Source organism: Fistularia commersonii, chromosome 17, assembly GCF_037954325.1.
Source record: "Fistularia commersonii isolate RoL2024-O1a breed Wild chromosome 17, RoL_Fcom_v1.0, whole genome shotgun sequence".
In the NCBI taxonomy this organism is placed as follows: Eukaryota; Metazoa; Chordata; class Actinopteri; order Syngnathiformes; family Fistulariidae; genus Fistularia; species Fistularia commersonii.
In genome coordinates, this window is record NC_141300.1 from 1,457,562 (window position 1) to 1,467,500 (window position 9,939).

Consider the following 9,939-nt stretch of genomic DNA (forward strand, 5'->3'; position numbering starts at 1 on the left):
TCGTTCCTTGACCTTTGCCCGTGGAGGAGCCCCATCCAACCCCTCCTCGGTGGATGAAGGAGAACCCGCACCTCCTTCATCTCACGGTTTTGATGGATTTCAGCATCAGGCGTGATGTTGTTTTCTCTTCTGAGGAGCAGAGCCATGTTCTGGCATGCCGCCGGCGTCTCGGACCAGTTAATGGAGTTATCATCTCTTCTCCTGCTCTGGGACCTGCCAGGCCCGGCGCCGGAGCTCTTAGCGCCTTATCTCTCCTGGGCGGCGGCCCTGAGACGATGAATGAGGCCTGTGTTGGGTGTCGGCGTTTTGCGCTGCCAGCAGCGAGCGAAGATGCAGGCGCCCAAAATAGCCAGCGGCCGAGGCGCGGAGGAAATGTAATAACAGCCGCGAAGAAAGGCGGCCATTGTTTTGGCGAGGAGAGCGGCCCATGCCGAGCCGCCTCCAATCACAGCACCACCGTCTTATGCAAGCTGCACCGCGGGGCGGCATACACACACACCCCCACCTGCCTCCCACGGCGGGGGGGCTCGCCATGAAGGTAATTGGGTTTGTCTTCTAATTCTGGAGCCCCACCAGACAGAAGGTAATGATTCATCCCAAAGCCATGAAGGAGCAGGGAAATGATTAACCAGTCAGGTGGTGGTAGTGGGGGGAGTCAAAGGAGTGTGTGTGTGTCGGGGGGGTGCTACTACATTGCATTAACACTTGACCTTTGCTGGTTCTCCATCTGAACATCCACTGAGCCTCTGGAGATCCTCCCTGATGAATAAACAGCTAAAGTGGAGAAGCGGCTGCCTTCTATTGGTCACACACACACACGTGACCCTAACCCCTGATCCCCCCCGACCCCCATCTTTATGTTTGTGTGTGACTGTGGGAACCTCTGTTGGCACAGAGCTCAGGACCTTCTGGGCTGCAGCAGGACGTGGGCTTGTTGTCAGTCCAGTGCTTTGCTGAGACCCCGAGAGGGGGGGGGGGGTTCCATTCCATAATAATAATAATAACTCCCTGCCAGGCGGCAGCATGGAGCAGAAGTTAGCTCCACCTCCTGGTTACATTCTTTCCTGTGTGGAGGCTCCATGTTCTCCCGTGGGGTTCCTCAGGGTTCTCTGGATTCCTCTCCCAGTCCACACACATGCAGGAACTTTATGAAGAACCTGCATTGTCCAGACATGAGAATGAGAAGGTGAATAGTTGAATGTCCCTGTATGAAGCCCTGTGATTGGTCCAGGGTGAACCCCCACCTTTCGTCCAATCACAGTGGGGATAGCCCACGCCCCATGATGAATGAACGCAACAGTGAATAATAATAATACAAATGATGGACCAGAGAGCAGGACTTGAATCAGACTGGCACCTTCTCAGTCAAAGGTCTCCTCACCCAGGGAGGAGAGCCTTCCATCCAGTTCATGTGAAGGCTTGGTCTCATGTTCAGCTGAGTCAGAAGCTGCCGTGGGAAAGCAGGTCAGATGCAGGTGCAGGAAGCCACGCAGGAGGGAAGCAGGAGGCCAGGAAGCCCCGAGCAGGAAGACGACACGGGCAACGCAGACGTGACCAATCCTTCTTGTCAGGCTTCCAGAGGCCGGACGTCCGCTCAGCTCCTTCGAGAAGGTCTGGGAGGACAATATGGAAAGCGGTGGTTGGCCTTCAGGCAAAGAACCCCAAAGAACACAGGAGGCCCTGAAGCGTCTCGCCGTCCCCCGGCCTCCTGCGCCCAGATGTTCTTGCATGAAGAGTTTTCACCACGGAGGTCAAAGCGCATGTACAAATGGGACGGCATGGGCGAAGATATAAGTGACTGAGCTCCTGGCAGATGGGGGATCAGCTGCCTGCATCTGCCCGGACGTTGACGCCCTCTGAGAAATCGCTTCTCCTCTTCCTGAGATTGCAGCTATTGTTATCGTCCGGCTCCAGCTCCATGAAGTGACCGTCCTCCCCTGTCACCTTCCTGTCGAGCAGCTCCACCACCACCACGGCCTCCGACAGGAGGCCCCCACCAAGGCAGAGGTGGGGGTCTTCACAGGCTCGCAAAGCCCCAGGACCACCATAACTGACAGGGTTCTCCTGGCTCCAGGAGACGAATCCGGGGGCGACGCCGGAAAGCTGAGGAGGTGGGAGGCGGAAGGAGAGGTCCTCCTCTGCAGTCTCTCGTCTTCTTCTGGCCCAACAAGAACCTCCTCTCGCTCCATCTGGCGGCTGACGGGTTGAACCTTCAACCAGCAGATACCCCTCCTCATCCCCACCCTTTCTGGTCCAAGTGAAGCTGCCAAGGTGTTTGCTGGACCCCTTTGCCCTGCACACCTCCGGTGTCTGGAGATCAGAGCTTGGCCATGGACGTGGGTGGAGACAAAGCAACTCCTAAAGAACAGCCTGCTTCTTCTGCTGTGTTAGTCCTCCCCTCCATCAGAGCTCAGATGTTCCTCCTTGCATCATGTTATTTTTACAGGTCTAAAAGGTACACACACACACCGACAAAGGCAGAGTCCTCGGCATTCAAACATTCTCCACCCATACTTCCAATCACACATCTGCAGATGTTTAGCCTCCTGACCTTCTGCCGCACCGCTGACGGGTGACTGACGGGCGGACGGCCTGAAACGCCTGCAGATGTGGAGCCATCAGACATCCTGGCCTCACCCGACAGCTCCGGGTGGCTCATTCGAGACACTCGGATGATTGGCAGAGAAGATGGAAGCACCATGAGATGAATAGATGGTCATGGTCGGAGCTCGGCGAAGATGCTCGAGGTCCGTAGGACTGAAGGATTTGCACCCCGTCTGGAACCATCACATATGATGATTGAGATGGAGATGGTCAGATGTTTCCTCTGGATCCAGGTGACAGGAGATCCAACTTCTGATGGTGTTTGAACTGAACTCAGTGTGGGTGATGCAAGGCTGTGTGTGTGTGTGTGTGAGTTGGGGTTGAGGTCAGACTGTAAACAGGCTCCACCCACATCTCCATGACAACCTCTGGTTTGTGGACGATGCTAAGATCAACAACGGGCTCACCTTTGAGCCAAGATGGCCGTCGGCCTGCTGATCAGAGAGCAAACACACACACATAAGAACACGCCAGCAGACTGTGGTCTGAGTGAGCGTGGAACCAGATTTGTTCCTCTTAAGCTGTGGTTCTGAAGGACCATAAAAAGCTGATTATCTTCAGCTTCAGGGAGGGGGTGGTGGAATGGAGTGGTAAGAAGATCCAAGGAGACAAAGAGCATCTGTGGTCACTTTCAGAACCATCCATCCATCCTGCTCTTCAGTTGCTCTTCAATGTAGGGAGAGCTTCCCATCCTGGTACAAACTCCAAATCCTGACCTGGACACTGAAGTCAACTTCCGTCCAATTGGGGTCAAGCCAGCTTGGCAGCTTCTGTGGATGTTACCATGGAGCAGGAGATGTCCACATCCCTCTGTCCTCCTCACTGGAGGAGAACCTCACTTCCTGTGGATGCAGGCTGACCTGAGGAGGTCCCACAGCCAATGCTGTCTGACCTCACAATGACAGAGTGAATGGTTGATGTTTATATATGACATACAGGTGACAGGGTGAATGGATGTATGTCTATATATGTATGAATGACAGGGTGAATGGTTTATGTTTACATATGATATACAAATGACAGCGTGAATGGTTGCATGTCTCTGTAGGATGCATGAATGAATGAGTGAATGGCAGGTATGTCTCTATGAGGTATGAATGACAGGTTGAATGGACGTATGTCTATATATGTATGAATCACAGGGTGAATGTTGTATATCTCTGTATAACATTGATGACAGAATGAATGTATGTCTATGGGATGCTAAATGAATGAATGAATAAATGAACGAGCAAATGGCAGGTATGTCACTCTATGAGGTATGAATGACAGGGTTGCATGTCTCTATATACAAGATGATGACAGAGTGAATGGTTGTATTTGTATGTATAAAATGGCAGGGTGAATGGGTGTATCTGTCTGTGTAACATGACAGGGTGAATGTTGCATGTCTGAGGGATTGACTGAATGCTAATGAATGAATGAATGAATGAATGAATGAACGTGTGTCTTCATGTTCATTTCATATAAAATGTGCAAGCTTGTCAGCTGCTTCTTCCTCCCGCCTCCTCTCAGCGCAGGTCCCGTCTTTACGGTAATGTGGAATGTGCGTGCGCCGCGGCGGGAGCGGCGTCAGTTACGGTAAAGCGCGGGGGCTCAGCGGCGCGCTGCGCTCGGCCGGAAAGCTCGGAGCGCAGCGGAAGAGTCCGCCGCGCACAGCCCGCCGCCCGCACCCGAACCCTGCAACAGCGCCCGCACCGCCGGTAAGCCTCCGCTCGGACCGGAACCCCTCCCGGAAACACTTTACGGCGGTTTTAGTCGGCGGACGTTTAAGAGAACCGCGCGGGGGGTGGGGGGTTAGGAGCGTGGGATTACAACCCGCGAGTTCCGAGTCACAACCCATGAGGTGTTGGCTTCGTGTGTGTGCGCGTGTGTGTGCGCGCGCGCGCACCCACCCCACCCTGTTCCCGCTCCTGGAGCGCCATGACCGGTGGGGGAGGGGGGGGTCGTCGGGGTGCTCATCAGGGTTCTGCAGGCTCCTCCAGCTGGAGGTCCCACCTGTTCAGGTATGCGAGCCACCAGGACCTGTACCAGGTTGAGGTCAGGCCTCCTCAGAGTTCCAGCTGAGGAACCGGAATCGAACCCTGACCGCTTCTGGGGAGCTCCTCCTTGGAGCAGATCTTTGTGTTGGAATGTCCTTGTGGACCATGCCAGCTGCTCGGTCCTCCCTGGATGGACCAGCAGGAAGTACTGTGATTTTTGAATAACCATAAAAAAGTGTCTCTTCAGAGGAGAATGTTCTAGATTCTCATCTGCTGGTGGACTGGGTTAACCACGGTCTCCTGCCTGGGTTCTTCATATGTTCTCTCCATGTTCTTCCTGGGTTCCCTCTCAGTTGCCAGGATACAGGCCTTGGAGAGAGAACGTGATCAGGGTCAAAGACTCAATTGGACAATTCCAGGATTCACATCCTCGTTGGAATCCAGACGGTGAAGAACCTCCCAACCAGCTCTTAGGGGGAACGGAGGTCCTCCAGACGAGGTCTGGGGTTCTGCAGGCCAGAACCAGGAGTGTTCTGGTTCTGCTCCAGCACAGAACCTGTTCTGTTAGAAGGTCCCTAGTTGGATTCCCAGAGGGTTCCTTCCTGTGTGAAGGCTCCATGTTCTCCCCATGAAGGTCCTGAGGGTTCGCTGGGTTCCTCTCAGTTCACACACAGGCAGGAGGTTCATGGAGACCCTGCATGGTCCGGATGTGTGGACGAGAGCATGAATGGTTGGATGTCTCTATATAAGGCCCTGTGATTGGTCGGTTTAGGGTGAACCTTCCTCTCATCCAATCACAGCTGGGATAGGCTCCACCCCCCCCACGACCCTGAGCGCTGGATGAGCAGCAGAGAAGATGAACAAATGGATGACCAGTCATTCTCCGTTGCTCCCTTGGAACTCTGATCTCCAAGCTTTTGGATTGAATGTCTAAGCTGCCCCTTCTGAGGTCCTGCAGGATCTCCTGCTTTTGAAGCCTCATGTTTCAGAGAAGATGTGACCTAGACCCTCTGGGCGTGGAGTCGACCCACGGAGTCCCTCCATTGTCCACGGGGTAATTGGATTCCAGGCTGGGCTGGTCTCCTCGGGGTAAAGAAGACCATGTAGGCTGCTGATTTCAAGCTGCCTTGTAAAGAGACCGTGGAAGGTCATAAACCCACGGTCTCCTCCAGGAAGGAGGTCCCACCAATGGGACGTCCAGCTCTCCACCGGCCATTGGCCGCGCCTCCGGAGCGCTTCCTCTTGTCTTGCTCAAATCTATGCTCTGCGGTCCCAGCAGTCTCCCCTGGAGTAAACAGGAAGTCCTCCAACCCTGGCTGAAGACCTGGTCCTCCTGGTGGAGTAGGCTCAGTGTCTGGGAGGTTCCTGGTGCTGCTGGTCCTCCAGCGTTCTTCAGTGGAACTAGAACACCAGGACCATGCAGTAACTTGAGGCGTTTCCACCCAGACAGTCCTCACGGTTCTCCTCGGCTCCTTCAAACCTCTCCTGATGCCTTACGGCGTCCTCCTCCTCCTCCTGTTGCATGTGATTTATCTTCAGCTTCATCTCCGCTGCCTCCGTCGATAAGGCCGCGTCTCGGCCAATGAGGATCACTCGCTGTCCGCCGCTGTTTTAATTTCCTCGTGTTTGGTGAAGGGGGCCGCCGTGCGTAATGACCTCCAGGCAGATGTTCTCGTGTAGGAGATTAGGCCGGCTCCCACCATCTGCTGCTCCGTGACTCTTGGGAGGAACTTCAGTCGTTGGTTTCATCCGCAGGATACCAGGAACCCCCCCGCCGGCACAAAGTGGACCGTTCCACTGCCATGTTTGGACTCGTTAGCTCCCATCAAGTCCTCGGTTTATGTTCCACCTGCAATGACTGGCTGGAGCTGCTTTTTCCCAGAGGAACTGCTTTTGAGTCCCCTCCGTTTCCACCCACAGGTTACCTGGACCTCCCTGCAGGACCTCCCCGTAGAACCTCCCCGCAGAACCTCCTCGCAGGACCTCCTCATAAGACCTCCTCACCGGGCTTCCTCGCAGGACCTCCACCTCCTTGGGTGTCTGGAAGCGGTGAGTATGACTTATCTTTTTTGCCGAGCAGATTGTTAGAATTGGCAGAAGGTTCTAGAGGCAGGAGAAGCCAGTGGGAAACCCTGGTCGGGCTCACTGCAGAGATGTGCTCATTCCACCGGGTCGTCTTCATGGCGGCTTTCAGGAGCAAGAAGTTCTCCCCTGCTCTTTGGGTTCCTTGCGGTTCCTTCCCTCACCTTGCGTGAGGAGAACATGATGAATGAATGAAGATCTGAACCATCACCTTGAAGGTCACTGGCGTTGTTCTTGAAGATCAGGACCTTGGTTGGTGGAACCTGAGCTCCGATCGAACACAGGTGGATACATGGATTAACGTCATCCAGAAGGGACGTCATGAAAATGCAGGTGGAGGACTAGGATCAGAGCCAAATCTCAGCTGCTTCTCCTCGTGCTGAACTGTGTAGAACGTCAAACTCAAATGTCTGGTCCAACCCGGGCCTGGAGGAGCTGAGCTCTGATGGGACCGACCGAGCGGGCGGATGGAGGAGCCTCTGCTGCCAGTGGCCTCGGAATTGTGAGGTCTAAGGTTTAAGAGCTGTCCTGTTCCGGTCTGGTTCCAGGAAGTGGCCCACAGGCAGTGAGGGACAGACGTAGGAACCAGTGAAGCAAACCACCAAAGAAGAAAAAGATGCGGACACCGTGGAGGTGGAAGCTGCCACTGCGTTCACGGAATAATGACCAAGCACCTTCAGATGGTTGAGGAGTTTTTATCTTCTTCGTGCACCGAAGAACCCCGTTAGCTGTTCGCTAACTCCACACTTGTAGATGTTCCTCTGCAAGCCCAGGTTTGTTTCTGTGTAAACGCGGCCAAGCCCTCGTGGCATTTGAAGGAACCTGATCTGCAACCCCAGAGGGTGTTTTCACGTTTGGCAGGAGGAGCCAGGGAACGTGTGAGGGCACGACACCTTCTCCGCCTCTTCTTGGAGAAACCATCCAGGGAGGTGTCTCGATGTTCCCCGGCAAAGACGTCTTGAATGTCGTGGAAAAAAAGGATTGATGTTTGTTTCCCAAACACCTTCTGACACCTTCTCACAGGCTGGAGGTCTTTCACTGTTATGAGCACTGAAGCTGATCTGCCAGTTCTCCTGGTCCTCCACCTTCTTCCCCTGGTCTCCTGGACCAGGAAGTACTGTAGATCTCTCAGGGGAAGCTTCTGTCAGAAGCCTCCTGGAGCAGGGAGAAACTTCTCCACATAGATTTATATTCAGACGGAGCATTGCTCTGATTCTCACACACACACACATCCATCAAGCGCCTGTTGTTGTCGGCAGAATTTCCAGCAGGCAGCAGGAATGTTCTGGTTTGGTCTGGAAATGTTCTGGAGGTAATTTGACCCCCACACACACACACACACACACACTCACACTCTTACATCCTCAGAGCTCAGAGATGTTCCTCCTGAGGTCCTGCTCCTCCCAGGTCAGGCTTCAGGGGGCAGCAGTGGGTTCTGGTGGAGAAAGCAGGCAGGAAGTTCTCCGATCCATCCACCAAAGCTGGTGACGCACTCTGATGTTCTCAACGTTCTACCACCATCAGCCTCGGGATGAATGGAAGGAGAGCCCTGGGTTCTTCTAATCCACCCGTCCAGCAGGCCGGGGTACCTCAGGCATGTGTGTGTCAGAAGACATCTTCTGGTCCGTGACCTTGAGGCATTGATGACCAAGTGGATGGGTGGATGAAGAGAAGAGAAGGAGGTGCCGGGGTCTTTTGGCCTTTCAACAAACCATTCTTTCTGAAGAATGCCCCAGCCGTATTGGCCTCCTGGTACCCCTCGCCGAGGGGCCGAGGTCTGAGCTTTGTGATTGACGGGGACGTCAGACGAAGATAACAGGGGTCGGTGAATGTCACGCGCTGTTTGAGCAGCTAAGGAGGTCCTTCACCAGTTCACAGCAGAGTTGTCTTCACGGGCCGGGGGCTCATGGACGTCATCGACGTTCCAGCAGATCCACTGGCGTTGCTGTGCAACCACTGAACCTTCATTAGATCCCCTCACTGTCTGTAGCTGTCGCCCACGGCAACAGGCCATTGATTCACGTTTGACATTTGCCTCCATCATTAGGAGAACTTCCAACCTGTTCCAGATCCTCTATTTCTCTCGTGAGGTTCCATCTTATGCTCTAAGGAGCTTAACCGTCAGCTGTCGATCATCTGGACATTCTGGACCTTCATCCTCTCATTTGCACCAAGTCCTCAGTGAACCTCCTCACTGTTGTGGACTGTGGGAGGAAGATGGAGAACCTGGATAGAACCGAGGAAGGAGAACATGGAGAGAACACACAGAAAAAACAACTTTTCTAAACCCCGTTCCTGAAAGTCCAGCAGGTCCTCCTCCAGAAGACATCTGGTGGTGCAGGCCTGGTCCTCGGTGTCAGTGTGCGGAGACGAGCAGGAGAACCTGACGGACGTCACCTCCTGACTTGTATGTTCTGCACCAGCGGCGGCTTCACAGAGGATGAAGCGGCCCGTGACGTGGACGTCAGCTCTTGCTGATCCTGCTGGAGATAAATCCTGGGAGGGGACTGTGGACTGCAGATGTGGACGCCTGAACATTGAAGGAGGAGGAACAGTCAGAGGAGCATCCTGGTTCCTCCGTGACACGAGGTTCTTCTGTAAACTGCTGGATTAAAAATCTGCTCCTGCTGAGGCGATCAGGATCTCCAGCCTGGTCGTGGGAGCGGTAATTACACGTAGCTTCTCTTCCAGCGCTGCTATGGCACAACAAAGAGCTCCTGCAGCAGGTTCTCTGTGGAACACCTCCCCACCGTGCTCCTCACGGTTCCTCACTGCGACCAGATGGCACCAGACCGTGGGTGGCAGACTAAAGAACCCGAATGCCGCAGAGCTCCTGGAGCTCTTTGACACGCTTCCATCTTTTAAAGATGAGGTGAATTAAACATTTCCCTCTGTGATCCACCGCCAGGTCTTCCTTCTAGAAGGTCAAACAGATTTCTCGCCAAATCCCTCGGGTGCTGCTCCCAGCAGGTCCACCTGGTGCACCTTCTGGGTGGAGCACCTGAGATAGCTTGTGGAATTCAGGAAGCCCGATTGATCGTGGCCTTTCCAAGTCCACCATCTCGGGAGAGGGTCTCTGAAAATTAAGGAGGTTCTCCTCACAGCTCCTCGCTGAATCTGGAGTAGATCGTGACTGCCCCTGTGTCGTCGTCGCCGTCGGACAGGCTGGAGGCCGAGGTCTAAGGAGGTCCATCGGTGAATCTCCTGTGCTAGCTCAGATGAAGGTACAGCCAAGGTGGACTTTCTCGTACGGGACCGGCCTGATGTTTGG

General features: G+C 54.2%; 1 protein-coding gene across 1 annotated transcript in view; it reads left to right on the forward strand.

Moving 5' to 3' along the window:
- The first annotated feature begins 4,196 nt into the window (after positions 1 to 4,196).
- Positions 4,197 to 9,939, forward strand: part of tp53i11b (tumor protein p53 inducible protein 11b) — a 12,601-nt gene continuing 6,858 nt past the window's right edge. The window contains exons 1-2 of the mRNA XM_086162803.1: positions 4,197 to 4,307; positions 6,507 to 6,635. The gene's annotated coding sequence lies outside the window, so the exon portion shown is untranslated. The remainder of the gene's footprint in view (positions 4,308 to 6,506; positions 6,636 to 9,939) is intronic.